The sequence below is a fragment of the Uloborus diversus genome, chromosome 7 (genome assembly GCF_026930045.1).
Source record: "Uloborus diversus isolate 005 chromosome 7, Udiv.v.3.1, whole genome shotgun sequence".
NCBI classification, from domain to species: Eukaryota; Metazoa; Arthropoda; class Arachnida; order Araneae; family Uloboridae; genus Uloborus; species Uloborus diversus.
In genome coordinates, this window is record NC_072737.1 from 106,787,322 (window position 1) to 106,802,905 (window position 15,584).

Below are 15,584 nucleotides of genomic sequence, written 5' to 3' on the forward strand. Positions count from 1 at the left end.
TATAGCTCAACCCCCGTTTGAGTTATTGACACCAAAATTGAATCAGCACCTGTTCCTGTTAATGGCAACATATGGACCATATTTTGTCTGATTCCGCCAGTTAGTTCCTGAGGAATAGCAAGCACGCGTAACTCAAAAAACGTCCCATTGCTCCACCCCCCTTGGAGGAATTCGCGCCAAAAACTAATGGGCACAAGTTCACATAGGGGCACATATGTGTACCAAATTTCGTTCGATTTCATGCGGTAGTTTTTGCTGTAGAGCGGCCACAAAAAACTGGTCACACACAGACGTGACACACACACATACACACATACATACACACACACATACATACACACACACAGACAGACAGACATTTTCCAAAAATAGTCGAAATGGACTCAGCACACCTCAAAACGTTCGAATCCGTCAAAATTCGAAATTCGAAAATTTGCACGAATCCAATACTTTCTTCTATGTATTAGATATAGAAGAAAGTAAGAAAATTACACATGCAAAAACTTGACGACCATCCCAATGTCTGAATTATTGTAAAAACAAAACAAAGAGCGAAAATGGAAAGTTACTTTAAAAGCCTTACTTGAATTAATTACAAATATTTTATTTATTAACAAACATAAGATGGCAACAGTTAAAAATTTTAAATCATTGAGATAATATTTCCTATCATTTCCATACAATTAAAATCACGAGAAATACGCAGACGACAATCTATTACGATTTATCTTTCTTATTGTTGCATTAATAAAAATATTTTTATTCGAAAAAAAAAAAAAAAAAATCAACACCTCTTGGAGCGATCGGCGTCAAAATAGAACCAAAGCCTGTTTACATATGGATTCACATATATTCCAAATTTCAACCAGAACGTAGCATTACTTCTTGAGATAGGGTACTCAAAATGGAAAAAAAGAACGGGTGATTGCGCTACCCCCTTTTTAGCTGTTGACACAAAAATAAAATCAGTTCTTATACCCACTAAGGGATACTTGCCGATAAATTTTTCTTTCATTCCGTTCATTATTTCTTGAGATACAGCAGTCACAATTGACGACAAAAAACGTTCTATAGCTCAACCCCCGTTTGAGTTATTGACACCAAAATTGAATCAGCACCTGTTCCAGTTAATACCAACATATGGACCAAATTTTGTTTGATTCCGCCAGTAACTTCCTGAGGAATAGCAAGCACGCGTAACTCGAAAAACGTCCCATTGCTCCACCCCCCTTGGAGGAATTCGCGCCAAAAACTAATGGGCACAAGTTCACATAGGGGCACATATGTGTACTAAATTTCGTTCGATTTCATGCGGTAGTTTTTGTTGTAGAGCGGCCACAAAAAACTGGTCACACACAGACGTGACACACATACATACACACACACATACATACACACACACAGACAGACAGACATTTTCCAAAAATGGTCGAAATGGACTCAGCACACCTTAAAACTTTCGAATCCGTCAAAATTCGAAATTCGAAAATTTGCACGAATCCAATACTTTCTTCTATGTATTAGATATAGAAGAAAGTAAAAAAAAAAAAATATCAATGTGAAAAGTAGCCAGGTTCGTTGAAATGAGGTTTTGAGTAGACGGTGTCACCGACAAGATTTTGATCTCAACGGATAACAAGTTCCGTAGTAGATTGCCCCGTGTTCTTCAGTTCATTTTGAAAACAATTTTTTACTTTCTTCGATCCCGGATTTAAACTTGGCAAGTTACTGTATAATTGTAGCAGTCAAATGTTTTGGAAGAATTAAAGAAACTTTTAAAGAAATTTTAATAGGTTTAAACCTACCTATTAAAGTTTCTTTAATAGGTTAAACCTATTAAAAAAACTTTAATGGTTTTTTTTTTTCTTTGAAAAGGTGTGTACGCATTTTATACAAAAAAACATGACTATTTTAAATCAGAGGGTGAGGGGGCGTCAGTTTTTTTTTTATTCAACGGACTTCCATTAAATTTTTAGCACGGGCATCGCTGTGCGGGTACTGCTAATAGGCAATAAAAAGAAGTAGTACAATTTCAAATAGTTTTCTTACAGAAATAATTAATTATTTAAAACCGTTAACTACTGAAACCGTTTTCATTTTATTCTACAGCGTTTGAACACAACGCGGAAGGATACTATTGCTGTCGGTTTGGAGGGGTGTGTGTGGTTTGGGGTGGGGAGGGCATGAGCCTTATGACCCTCTCCTTGAATCCGCACTTGTTTCTTCATTCTTCTCTTTCTCAAAGAAATACAAATTATCTTCCCTATTTTCCGTCGTTAATGCTTATTGACTAGAAAATCTTGCTCTCCTAATTAAGAAGCACTTTTTCAAAAACTAGTTAAAGCTCATTACTTAATTATAGTACGAGATCCGGCTGCAAAATTCTGAACGTCAAAATCAAAATTTTATATTACATTATGCAAGGGGCAATGTGTTTTGGTTAGGTTGCCTAGCGAGAAGTGCGCGCAAGCATTTTTTATCAAATTAATATTGTTTGACATTTTGGGGTAAAAATGACGCATTTGTTATTAAAATAAACTATACTTTATTCCAAAGAAATAGACCTAAAGATCTTGAAAAGTTATGGTTGCCGTTGCGCAACTGGCCGCAACCTATTCGCAGCCACTTGTTAACGGGTACTATTGGCGCACATTTATGCACTCGTAAAGTATAGTCATCATTTATATATCAAATTAAAGCTATTTTTTTCTGAACGTGATAAACTAAGGTTGCCTATGCAAAAATGGCCGCAAGGGGGGTTGCCAGCTGTTAAAGATTGCTTAGCGCTTTACAATATTCGTTCGATAGGGATGGCGATGCGATAGCCAGCTCTACGCATGTCGTATTCAGAGGGGAGCAAGGTTAGTTCCCCCCCCCCCCCAACTTCAAAAATAAAAAATATTTAGAATAAAATAAAAATAATTGACGTTTGTTTCAATTTCTGAATTTATCAAAGAGTTCAGATGTAGTAACTTGTTCCTGAGTTTAAAAGTGTATACATCTTCTTTGGGAGCCTATTGAAAAGGGAAAGTAATTAGTGTATAGTTGAGTCAATACCGCATTCATTTTAGAATTTCAATTCTTCCAAAATCTTGGAATAAAAAGAGTGTGTGTGGGGGTTGGTGCAAAATATCAGTCTCCTAACTTCCCAAATGATTTCAGGTGCGCCCCGAACTTCAAATTTTATCAGGGTGGAAATGCTCAATGGGCCGAATGGAATTCCAAATTTCCCCGAATGATCATAATTCGCTTAATGGAACTCCAAATTTTGCCGAATGATATTTTTATCACATCGTCAAACAAAAATTTCCGAATGGTGATATTTTTGCCACATCGTGAAACAAAATTTGCCGAATTTGCCCATCATGGCTTCCCTACGGCTGCCCCCTCCCTTTCCTTTCATGGTTGAGCTGGATACGCCCTTGGTTGTACGAATTTTTAAAGTCATCGCGCGTGCGTCAGTTGTTAGTGTTCTCAACCAACGGTGCAAACAGTAGTAGAAACAAATTTCAAATGCTCTAAAAGAAATAAAATTAATAAATTTTTGTTGGTTACATTGGAAATCCCATATACATAACATGTATTCCTTAATAAAAGGTAAAATGTCTTTCATCTATAAAATTAGAATAAAATACTAATATTTGTGGAAGAATATGACCCCAATTATTGATGATAACACAGTTACATTATATAGAAAATGTTTCCGAAAAACAAGAAAATTTTTTAAATATTTTTACAATACAAACTAATTTTACCTTTTATTGAGGAATACATGTTATATGTGTATGGGATTTTAAATGTAACCACACAAAAATTTATTAATTTTATTTCTTTGGAGCATTTGAAATTTGTTTCTACTACTGTTTGTATTGTTGGTTGAGAACACTAACAATTGACGCATGAGCGATGACTTTAAAACTCGTACAACCATGGGGGTATTCAGCTCAACAATGAAAGAAGAGAGGAGGGGGCGGCCGTAGGGGAGCCCTAATGGGAGGTCACAGTGACCTCCCAAAAATTTTCTTATTCGGCAAATTTTGTTTGACGATAGGTCAAAATATCATCATTCGGAAAGTTTTGCTTGACGATATGATAAAAATATCATTCGGCAAAATTCGGAGTTCCATTAAGCGAATTATCATAATTCGGGGAAATTTGGAGTTCCATTCGGCCGATTGAGAATTTCCAACTTGATAAAATTTTAAGTTCGGAGCGCACCTGAAAAGTCCCATCATTTGGGAAGTTAGAAGACTGGTATTTAGCCCTCCTTCCCCCGCCATTTTTATTCCAAGATTTTGGAAGCAATGAAATTCTAAAATGAGTGCGGTATTAACCCAACTAAACACCAATTACTTTCCCTTTTCAATGAGCTCCCAAAGAAGATGTATACATTTTTAAACTTAGGAACAAGTTACTACATCTGAACTCTTTGATAAATTTACAAATTAAAACAACCGTTAATTATTATTTTTTTTAATTCTAAATATTTTTTTATTTTTGAAGTTGGGGGCGGGGGAGCTGACTAACCTTGCTCCCCTCTGAATACGACATGCGTAGAGCTGGCTATCGCATCGCCATCCCTATCGAACGAATATTGTAAAGCGCTAAGCAATCTTTAACAGCTGGCAACCCCCCTTGCGGCCATTTTTGCATAGGAAACCTTAGTTAATCACGTTCAGAAAAAAATTAGCTTTAATTTGATATATAAATGACGAGTGTACTTTATGAGTACATAAATGTGCACCAGTAGTACCCGTTTACATGTGGCTGCGAATAGGTTGCGGCCAGTTGCGCAACGGCAACCATAACTTTTCAAGTTCTTTAGGTATATTTCTTTGTAATAGAGTATATAGTTTATTTCCATAACAAATACGTCATTTTTTCCCCAAAATGTCAAACAATATTAATTTGATAAAAAATACTTGCGGACACTTCTTGCTAAGCAACCTAGTCAAAACACATTGCCCCTTTTATTATGTAAAATAAAAATTTGATTTTGACTTTATACACGATGGGTTCAAAATTTTGCAGCCGGAGACTATTATTGACACAGCCATTTCAAAGCGAGCATTGCAATGAAGTTCTAGTGCTGCTATCTGTTGGCCTAAAGTATAACTAGCTTCTGTTTGAGCGCAATTTTATATATACGTATCAGAAATGTTTTCCGAATACTTTACATTAGAAAAACTGAAATTTGTGATTCATTTATCAAAAGTAAATTTTAATAATATAAATTTTTCAAAAACTATCATAAATTTTGGGAAAAAAGTAGGTAATTTATTTTCGAATTATGTTAAACTTTTTAAAATTCACGACGATGTGTTTGTGCTGCGACTGTTGTATATAAGACAGAATTTCAATAAATGTTTCATTTATCAATTGTTTTGAAATTAAAAAAAAAAGAAAAAATTATACTAATTTGAATTTTTGGCATCTTGAATTCAAATTATGTTTTTCGCAATCACGAGCGTGTGTGTGTGTGTGTATGAATGCGCGTGTGTGTTTGTGTAGGCGCATGTGTGTGAGTGCGCGCGTGTGTGTATGTATGCATGTGCGTGCGTGTTGTGTATGCAGTGCTATGTGTGTACGCGCGTGTGTGTAGGCGTTTGTGTGTGTACGTAGGCATATGTGTTTGAGTCTGTGTGCAGGCATGAGTGTGTGTATGTGTATGTGTGTGTGTGTCTGTAGGAGTGTGTTTGTGTTTGTGCGCAGGCATGAGTGTGTGTATGTGTGTAGGCGTGTGTGTGTATGCGTGTGTGTGAAGGATATGGACGCAACCTGGAGACCGTTTTCGCAAGAGGAGCAGCATCGTGAGGCCTGTCGACGCGACGGTGGTGCTGGCAGAGGGTGCTGGTGGGGAAATAAAATGATAGGAATTCAAAGCAGTCAAATGAGAACAATAAGCAATCATGATTGCTCAAAAAATGAGCTGATGTGTGCATCATATGTGCTTCCTTTTACTCCAATTTAACGTTATTTCCCCATTACTGGCAATATTAATGTGATTCAATATTCTCTCTAATTATCACCAACAGTGGCCAAATTGAAACAGATTAAAAAAAAAAAAGAAATCTCCAAATTTGTCGCCAAGCTGGCGACAAAACTTGGTGACCAAAAGATTGGCGATATATCGCCAAATGTCCGCCAAATTATAACACCACTTGAGTTTAAATCGAAATTAACAATGATTTTCCCCCAAAAAGGGACAAAAGACCTCTTTAGAAACACCCGAACGCAACCAAAAGGGGAGGTGCACAACTAGGCCCCACTAGGAGTCAACGTACCAAATTTCAACTTTCTAGGACTCACCGTTCTTGAGTTATGCGACATACATACGCACATCCGCACATACGCACATACATGCATACGTACCTTCAGACGTCACGAGAAAATTTGTTGCAATCAACTCGGGAATCGTCATTATGGATATTTCGCGTGTCTATACGTTCTTAGGCACTTATCCACGTGTAGTCATGTCGAAAAAAAAAAAAAAAAAAAAAAACTCAATATTCATTCGGGGGTGAGTTAAATGGAAATTAAGGTCAATTTTTGACTGAAATTTTTTTCGCGAATACAATACTTATCCTTTTTTGTAAAAGGAAGTAGAAAAGTCACGGATCAAACACACACAAAGCAGGGATAAAGTTTTAAGTTTCGTAATCTAAAACTTCAGTGTCAGAAAGTCTTAGAGGAGTCATTAGTATCCTCTAATATCAGCAAAGATTGCAAGAAATCCACATTAATTTTGATAAGAGTTCCTTGGGGAACATAAACTATTTTTTCCTCCTATCTTTACCAAAAATTTAAATATTTTTACCTTGATTTCAAAAATTTCTTTCAGACAGTGCCTTCCACCACTCTCCTCTTCCAAATACCATGAAATATTGACTAAAAACTGCATTTTTAAAACTTCAATTTTGTAATCTTTCTGGAGGACTTCCTCCGATGTCCTTACTTTTGTCCTTTCTCCGAAGCAATTAAAGACGTCTAAAAATAGCCTTTTAAAGATGAATAGGATAGCTTCAAATCCTTGCCCCACCTCGAAAGAAATTTGAGATCTGGCACTGGTGCTTCCCTCTTCAGATTAAAAAAATGTACAGTGGAGGGTGTGGGGGCACTAAAGCTTGATCTTATTGGTCCCCAACAGCATTTTTAAAACATATATTTGCCACTGCTGCGGAGTTTGCCCGAAAATCGAAACCCCCTCCACAAAGATGAGAAAAAAACCTTAAAACACTCGAACACTCGTTTTAATGTCTGTGGCGTAATTCTTCCATCTTGGACGACCCTGTCCTGTCACAGAAGTTTTGCGGTCAACCAAAAATTAACTTGCCATTAGGGAAACATATCCAAATTTGAGATTTTGTCTAATTATTTCCACTAGATAGCAGCACCATTCAATTATTATTATGCAGCGACACTATTTTTAGTGGGAAAAAAAAAAAAAAGAAAGACAGTGAGTGAGTGAATACTAGTGTGTAGTGTACAAGTGAGGAATAAGAATTTAAGAAATAAATTTGAGCAAGAAAGTGCAAATTATTTTACACAAAATTGTAGAGACCTACATGCACGTGTTTAAAGGTCAAAGGAACCCCCATTATAATGCAAAAGAAGTGAAATTGTGAAGGAAAAGATCCGACCCGACCGGACAGGAGCTTTTTCTCTGAAATGATGGACTGAAATTTGCGCATAACTAAATGTGTTAGAAAAATGGAGTACGTAATTAACTATAGTATAGACCACATAGCAGTTCCAAAAGAATTAAACAGACTAAATAAATAAAATAAATACAAATAATAATAATAATAATAAATAAAAAAAAATAAAATAAATGAATAAATAAACTGAATTTTTCATAAACAGACTGCATTCCCTGATTAACAAAACCTTAACTTGTCAGAATCATTCAATTTTATTAGTTTTATTTTCTTTCTAAAGCAGAATAATGATAGCATATAATAATTATTTTGAAAATTTTACATTAATTAAATTCTTTCTTTAATGTAAGAATTTCAAAATTCTTTTTCTCGCATTCCAAATATAGGGGGGGGGGGGAAAAGGTTCATTCTATGCATATGGTAAAATGTGTTAATATTTTGATTTGAATCATAGCTAGGAGCAATAGGCAGTCGTGGCCGAGTGGTTAAGGCGATGGACTTGAAATCCATTGGGGTTTCCCCGCGTAGGTTCGAATCCTACCGGCTGCGAGAACTTTTGGCGTGCTCGTTCGAGTTTGTTTATGTTTGAGAAATGAAATAATATGTCATTTGCCACGAAAGATATTTTTACATAAATTCATGCTAAGTTTTTAATATCCAATCACCATACACGTTTATTACTTCTTTAAGAAACTGCGCCTGGTAATTATACAAATTGGTTTTAAAAAAATTAGGTGTCAGAGTACAATTGATTTTCAGGAGTCAGAGTTGGAGTCAAAGGCCCTAAAATTCTAGGAATCAGAGTCGGTCATTTTCACTCCGAGTCTTATTTCTGCCACGGCTCGAAGTCAGAGTCGGAGTCGTGGAGTTGGACTGATTTTGTCACAGGTTATTTTATTCCTCAGCCATGGTGAAAATATTTGCGTCTTTGTATTCATTTTATATTGATTTGGTTAAATTTATCTCTGACTTGTGTCAATGTCAAGTTTATTTCAAGTAAGTGATGTTTTTACTTTCTTCTATATCTAATATATAGAAGAAAGTACTGGATTCGTGCAAATTTTCGAATTTTGACGGATTCGAACGTTTTGAGGTGTGCTGAGTCCATTTCGACCATTTTTGGAAAATGTCTGTCTCTCTCTGTGTGTGTGTGTGTGTGACCAGTTTTTTGTGGGCGCTCTGCAGCAAAAATTACCGCATCAAATTGATCGAAATTTGGTACACATCTATGTGAACTTGTGCCCTGCCCATTGGTTTCTGGCGCGAATTCCTCCAATGGGGTGAAGCAGTGGGACGTTTCTTGAGTTATGCGTGTCTGCTATTCCCCAAGAAGTAACTGGAGGAATCAAACAAAATTTGGTCCACATGTTCCCCTAACAGGTACAGGTGCTGATTCTTTTTTGGTGTCAATAGTTCAAACAGGGGTTGAGCTATAGAACGTTTTTTGTCGTCAATTGTGACTGCTGTATCTCAAGAAATAATGAACGTAATCAATCAAAAATTTGTCGATAAGTAGCCCTTAGAGGGTATAAGAGCTGATTTTATTTTGGCGTCAACAGCTGAAAAGAGGGTGGCGCAATCGAACGTTCTTTATTTTCCATTGTGAGTGCCATACCTCAAGAAGTAAAGTTATGTTCTGGATGAAATTTGGAATAAATGTGAATCCATATGTAAACAGGCGTTGGTTCAATTTTGGCGCCAATCGTTCCGTGGGGGGGTGGGGGGGGGGAGGGTTTCTGGATAAAAATAGCTTTATAGTTGCAACAATAAGAAAGATAAATCGTAATAGACCGTCGTCGGCTAATTACGCGTGATTTGAATTGTCGGAAAATGACCAGAAAATCGCGATGATTTAAACTTTTTAAGTGTTCGCCATCTTGTGTTAACAAATAAATGTTTGTAATTATTTTAAGCAAGGCTTTTAAAATAATTTTCAATTTTCATTCTTTGCTTTGCTTTTGAGATAGATCGGGAATCGGAATGGTCGTCAAGTTTTGGCGTGTGTAATTTTGTTTTTGTTGGGAATATTGTTTCCTCGTCAAGCATGGGGGGGGGGGGGGGGGGTCAGAATTATAAGAAAGAAATAGAAGAAAATTTCGTGATAGTCACAACATACTAGTTTTTTTTTTTTTTTTTTTTTGAAGTGAAAACTTCTATAGGCGCGTTGAGCATTTTTTAGGTGGGGGAAAAACCATCCACTTCGCGGGACCGTCACCTCATCTCACCAACATTTAGAAAACAGCGAATACGCGGTTTCTCTCTGCTTCTTTAGGTGCGTTGTTTTTGATAAAATTTTGTGTGTGGGCAGTGCTGTAGGCAGCGCGTCAGTCTCATAATCCGTTCCCTGAGTTGAACGTGAGTTTGATCCTCACTCGGGGCATTTCATTACTTCTTCAGAAGTAAACATGTTTAAGCAAGCAAAGTTAAACTTCTTTGAGCATTTTCGCGTTGGGCATTTTTTGAGATGAGAAAAAATAAAAAAAGCTTCTGATATCGGTGAGATATGCGTTTGCCGTTGCTACTCTGAAAATGGAAAGCTAATTGCAAAGGTTGTTGTTTTACATAATTCATGTTCGGATTAATGATCAACGCAAAAACTAGACTGTGTACTTTGAATTTACAAGTTATAAAACTTTTATTTTTTAAATTAAAATTAATTTTAAATGAAAATTAAATACACACCACACGCGCGCGTGCACAAACGCACCAAATTTCTTTTGTAGTTTTAAGTTTTCACTTCTGTCGGCACCGGCAGTCTCATGACTGCATAATTTTTCTTCTTAATAAGTTTTTTCTTATTTCTCGGAACTAAAAATTGGAACATATTCAGAATATGCACGATTTTTCAATGCTATTTTGATACCTTCTACCCATAAAATAACCCATAAAATAGCTGTATCAAAAAATCTGTTTTATATACCTTCTTCATCAAGAGCTTTTTCCAACTAAGTTTGAAGCAAAAAGTGTGCTAGCATTGTTTGCCTTAGATTCTACTGTAGACGCTAGTGTAGACTATTCTTTTGAATTGTTCAAAATTGAGAGGAAAAAAATGTGTTCGAATCAACAGTTCTTACCAGGAACTGATTTAAAGGCTCTTTATGCGTGTTCCCATTAATTGTTTGTTTTTATAGATGAAACCTTTATTGAGGCATAACTTGATGTTTATAAGGGTTTTCGTGGCTCTAGGGTAGAGGCTTCGTTTCACATACCGGAGGTCATGGGTTCAATTCCTGCAGGTACCCTATATATTATCCTCTCTTTGTGCTGTAAATCTTTCTTGCCCTCTGTCTAAATAAATAAAGGAGTCCAACCTCTCGTGGAAGTGGAACCCAGTCTATCCATTCCATAGTGTTATTAACTATGGACGCGTCTACGAAAAACAGCCATATATGTAACTGTTTGTCTTTACCTAAAGACATATTATTGAGATTGGTGCTCTCTTGTATTTTGATGTTATGACTCCCTAATTTCCAATCCATTAACATGTTGAGGATAAATTTTCAAAAACTGAGCACTATTATTTATTTGGTAATTATTATTAATTTTAATAACAAGAGCTGAAGAGTTTGCAAGCAGCTACTCAGACTTGGAGCCGATTCACATTCTTGTTTGCTTGAATACTGTCGCTGCCTGCCACAGTTCACAAAGTCTGATGAGAGATACCATAAAGAAACAAACCGCCATGTCTAAATATATTCATCCAACGGGCTGGAAGGAACCCCCGGTACGGTATTCTCTGGAACAACAGCTAAGCGGCGCCTGTCCGCTATTGCGATGAAACAACCCATCGCGGTAGGAAACCAAAACTGTTGGTCCTTTCTCTGAGGGTCCCGAGTGACGAGGAAGGACGGGCCCCTCGCTTGAAGGGCGGCGCGTGCAGGGCTGTTGTGGTCACGTGCCCACCCCTCTTAAGCCGCTAACGATCTGCAGAGGATTTGCGGCTGGAGTGCTTTAGGGCTTGCCGGCAGATTTGCATGCGTTAATTGAGCGATGTTGGGGTGTCAATTCCGGCAAACTGGTCGGGACAATTGCGATCGCTTGGTTTTCTTGCGACAAGGGGGTCGAGTTTGTGGATGATGAATCACTGTTCGGCCCCATTTTCAAATCTTTCTGAACTCCATTGAATTTGCAGGAGACGAAATCTTTCTGCAGCAATGGTTGTTGTCATATTTGAAAATATGGCTGAAGTGTTGTCAATAAGAATAGTATTGCACATTGAAGATATAAGGTAAGTGAGCCTAAAATGACCAGTGTTCGTTTGGTACTCCACTCCTAAAAAGCAGAATTATTTTTATTTGTTATCACAATAGGGGCCGGCCACTTTGTCTAGTTGTCAGAGATCTCGGGTTCGAATCCCGGCTACGGCATGGTTATACTTTCTCTCTCCTATCCTAGTTCTTTCTTTCTGTGAATGTGTTTTTGTGCTGTGAATGGTTGCCTACCTTATAAACGGGTCTTATGTGTACTGTAGAAATCGGACTTCACACCAAATTACGGTACAGTTGGAAAAGATAATTAGCGTACCCCAAGTTGCCTGCCTAGCTGACCCAAGATAACAATAACATCACATTAGGATCTCTACTCCCTGCCGCTCATCAACCCCCGAAGACTGCTTCAAAATCTTATTTGATTTACGAAGATTATAAGTGCTTGGTAAAAAGAATCAGATTAAAGTACACAGAATGATTAGAACTAAATAAAAATCGCGCTTTCCTTGTCGTAGAAAATAGTTTCAGCAAAGAGCTCATTAAATTTAGAAATATATTTAAATAATTAATATTACAACACAACCCAAAGGCAAAATAACTTGATAAAAATAAGTATTACAATTACAAATTACATAATTAAATTTAAAAAAAACCGCTTCAAGAGTCCCCTTTTAAGGACCCTCGCCTAGGGTCCAAACTAATTTACCAAATTTCACAGGTTAAAGGACTCTTGCCTCTCATACATAGCAAAATGGTCTTTAAAAAGTCACTTTCAAACTCGTGGTCTCTAGTAATATTTTGCTCTTTAGCTCCGCACTGTGGTGCCGCGAAGGGGGGGGGGGGGAGGGGCTGAAAACACCCCTCGGAGTCATTGGTTTTAACATAAATGCCAATTCTAATACAATAGTTTTTGCATCTGAAAGGGCTGTTTTGATTTTTAAAAAATCCCTTCAGAAGGTATTTTTGATCAAAAAATCCCCTTCCAGCAGGTATTTTTGATCAAATATTCCCTCCAGAAGGTATTCGAGGCTGCGCTAATTAGCTCCAGGCTTGAATTGAGTTGAGGCGAGGACTTTCGCTAAATTAGAAACCTTATGTCTGCTGTTCAAACTAAATTAACAAGTTTTTATACTTTTAAACTACGAGTGAACCAAGAAGAAACAAAATTTTCCCTAAAGTAAAATGCAGTTTTGTCAAGACTCTTTTGTAATGACTGCTTCTACACTCTTGTCTATTGATAAAAAGAAAACTTGCTGTTGACAACGCTTGAGCATCAGTTCAGCTTTCTGCTGATAAAATCACGATTTAGCGAATTTTTGATATCCTGCATAGAAGAATGGAGGGATGGCCTTATTTGTTTATGTGGCCTTATTTGGTGCAACCACTTTATATTTACTTGATTTTTCCAAATATAGTTTATTATAAATATGGGAAGGATTTTGACGACGTTAAAAACTAGAAACTGGTATAAGTTACCAGAAAGTTAGCTCATTTAGTTGTGCACGAACTTATAAGAAATGAGCTACGTTATGGGAGTAGCAATCAGCAGAAACCGAGATTATTGGAGTGATTGAATTGCAAAAGGCTTGTAAAAGCCCCTCATACTGTATAAATACCATTTAATAGCAGAAGTTTTGTGAAATAATGCATTTCATCTGATGTATTTTATGGCAGCAAATTCATACATGAATGTATACAGGGTGAGTTCGATCGAATCTGCCATACGAAATGGGGTGATAGAAGAGCCCAAGTGGATATAGAACCACCCATTACCGTGTCCAATCCTTAACCGTAACCGAGTTATGGTAGATATAAGGAAAATGAGTAAAAAAACAAAATTCTGAGAAAACGACTAATTTCTGAAATTCTTGTAAGACTTACAAGAGAAATAAGTACATAATTGGAAAGAGCAGATTAAATCCTACAAAATGACACCTTTCCCATCGAAATAGCCGCATTTTACAGCGAGCTACAAGCTTTGAAACGTTGAACACACTCAGAATTGAAATGGCGCCAAAGTTTTCAATCGACATTTTCAAAAACAACCGTTTGAGCTACAATCGGTCAAATCTACCAAAAATTGGCCCATTTCACAAGCTTTCCGATCATACAACAACAAATCATATTGCGCTTTAAGTTCAGCAGAAATTTAGGTTTTTGTTTGAAACAGTGTAAAAATCTACATTCGTTGAAAAAGGAAAACCAGCAAAGAGTCCCCTTTTTCTGTTTTAAACTTTCAGTTTCACGTTAACATGTTGGTTTCTTTGTTCAAGAAAATGATATTTTTGTATCGAAATAATAATTTTTACATTTTATTAAGTGAAAAAACCCAAGAGATAACAATAAGTAGAAATAAAAAAGCATCACTTTCCCATGCTTTCAACAAAGGAGAAATCATTAATAAAAAAGTTACACTAACATCAATGAGTACGTTTGATCAATCTTCAAAATTTACAATAGATGCTGAAATTGGTCGCCGCCACACCTGATGCATGCTTTCGCCTTTGTGAGAACTGAAACAACCGTTGCTCCTAATGAAATTTCATCTCTTAGTTTTACTACGGCTCCATCAAACCGGTTGCGCAGTTCCTGCAAACTGGTTACTTCTGTTTTGTATACTTCTTATTAGAGCTCCTAAAGGAATCCACTGGTGTCAGGTGTGGCGATATAGGTGGCTAAGGAATGGGACCCGTAAGACCAATACATTGGAGATACTATTCAGTTTGAAACTTCCGAACGGCATTTGAAAATGAGCAGAGTTACCACCGTGTTGAAAAATGATTTCCACTCTCTCCGAATCAGGAATAGCATCCAGTAAGCCAGGCAAATGATGTTCCATGAACTCTAAATATGTGCTTCCTGCATTAAAACACCTTGAAACTAGTAATGTTCCCATCATTTTTTCTGAGGGTATACTCCCACTAATCCATTACGCACAATAAGTGTATGTGATCATATAGTATGTCATAATATGAAAATTTAAGAAGCTTGAGAGTATACGCTATGTGTCTAAAAAAGTTTGAGAGTATACGGCGTATATGAAGTATACCCTATGGGAATACCACTGCTTAAAACATATGCAGACCTATCAAATAATCGCTGGTTACGACCAGTCAAACATTTAAACTAAATCGAGTTTGGAACTTGGGGTAAAAAATGGATTTTGTTCAGCAGACTGATGCCAGTTATGCAAAATTATCATGCCCATATTAGAGTTCATTGAACATCATTTACCTGGCCTACGTGATACTATTCCTGTTCCAGAGAGAGAGAGAAAGTCATTTTCCAACACGATTGAGACCCAGCACATTCCTCAAATGCCGTTCGGGAATTTCAAACTGAAGAGTATCCCAAATGGATTGGTCGTACGGGTTCCATTTCTTGGCCACCTAGATCCCCAGACCTGACGCCAGTGGACTTCTTTGTTTGGGGATTCTTAAAACAAGAAGTTTACAAAGCAGAAGTAGCCAGTTTGCAAGAATTGAGCGACCAGCTTGATGAAGCAGTATAGTGAAACTAAGAAATGAAATTTCACAAAGAGCAACGGTTGTTTCCGTTCGCTGAAGGGCAAGAGCGTGTATCAGGTGTGGCGACGACCAATTTCAGCAGCTTTTGTAGATTTTGGAGATTGATTAAATGTGCTCATTGATGTTAGGGTAACTTTTTTAATATTGTTTTTTCCATTGTGAAAAGCAAGGGAGAGTAATTTCTACTTATC

General features: G+C 36.9%; 1 non-coding gene across 1 annotated transcript; it reads left to right on the forward strand.

Moving 5' to 3' along the window:
- Nucleotides 1-8,125: 8,125 nt before the first annotated feature.
- Nucleotides 8,126-8,207, forward strand: Trnas-uga (transfer RNA serine (anticodon UGA)). The gene has a single exon. It is a non-coding gene; the product is annotated as a tRNA-Ser (tRNA).
- Nucleotides 8,208-15,584: the final 7,377 nt, after the last annotated feature.